General features: G+C 35.0%; 1 non-coding gene across 1 annotated transcript; it reads left to right on the forward strand.

Moving 5' to 3' along the window:
• Positions 1–499: 499 nt before the first annotated feature.
• On the forward strand, positions 500–601 carry LOC118760119 (U6 spliceosomal RNA). Its single transcript, XR_004996591.1, has one exon. It is a non-coding gene; the product is annotated as a U6 spliceosomal RNA (small nuclear RNA).
• The last annotated feature ends 506 nt before the right edge of the window (positions 602–1,107 follow it).

Below are 1,107 nucleotides of genomic sequence, written 5' to 3' on the forward strand. Positions count from 1 at the left end.
ATGATGGTTGGACTTCCAGGTGTTGTTTTTGCCTATTTCTTGAAGGTTAGGAAATTATAATTCATTTTTATTGGCCATTGAGAATGTCAGGAAGTGCATCGTGATTCTTCTGTTAGGCAGTTCTGCATATTTTCAAATCAAACATTAACATGGAATTGCAGAACAGTTTGTCACTAAAGATATACGAAGTCAATAATCATACCATATAAAATGGAAATTTGAATATTATTAACATGAGAAATGGTAAGAAATGAAACCTCTTTTTGTTCCTTAGTTCTAGATAATGTAAAAAACTCATTTTTTCATTGCTCAGTGCTGTTTTTACACTGACGCAAACTATTCTTGATTTCTTTTATTAATGAGGCCAAAAAATCATTAATACAGAAAGTTACAATCTAGCACTTGTGCTTCAGCTCAGCTTTGTCAGAAAACTTAATATATTACTTATTAAGTTAAAAGTGTTGCTACCATGGCTCAGAATTTGTATGTTGAGAGAGCTGTGCTTGTTGTGGCAGCACATACACTAAAAATGGAATGATACAAAGAAGATTGGCGTGGCCCCTAGACAGGGATGCAAACTTGTGAAGAGTTCCATATTTTGGGAGTGTTGAGTAGTATTAGACAGAGGAGTGAGGGAAATATGGTTATCCTTTTGGAACTGCACCTATGGAATGCACAAAATATGTTGTCTTTAAATTGATAAAAATTTAAAAAGAAATATAAAACAGAAGATCTATTTAAATGTTGACATTCATATATTGCTGAAGCACGTCACTGATTCAGCCAACTGAAATGGTGGAAGTGCTACTTTTCAGAGGGGTCATGATCATGATCATGAAGGCGTGCTTATTTATTCCTCGTCTCATATGCTCCTGGGAGGGCCACTTGACTTGGCTGCTTGCATAGCTTTAGGGATGATGTGCTGTCCATAGTGGCGATTGCCGTTTTGCACAATCCCTAAATGCTGTATAGGGAATGCCTTAGTTTTCTCATGTTAACCTCATGGTTTGTTCAATATTATAAAAGCAGCAGAAGGCATACATTACTAAGTTAGACAAATAAAATACAATAAGGATTAATATTTACACACGATCCTTTGTTATTCTT

This window comes from Ochotona princeps, chromosome 19 (assembly GCF_030435755.1).
Source record: "Ochotona princeps isolate mOchPri1 chromosome 19, mOchPri1.hap1, whole genome shotgun sequence".
NCBI lineage: Eukaryota > Metazoa > Chordata > Mammalia > Lagomorpha > Ochotonidae > Ochotona > Ochotona princeps.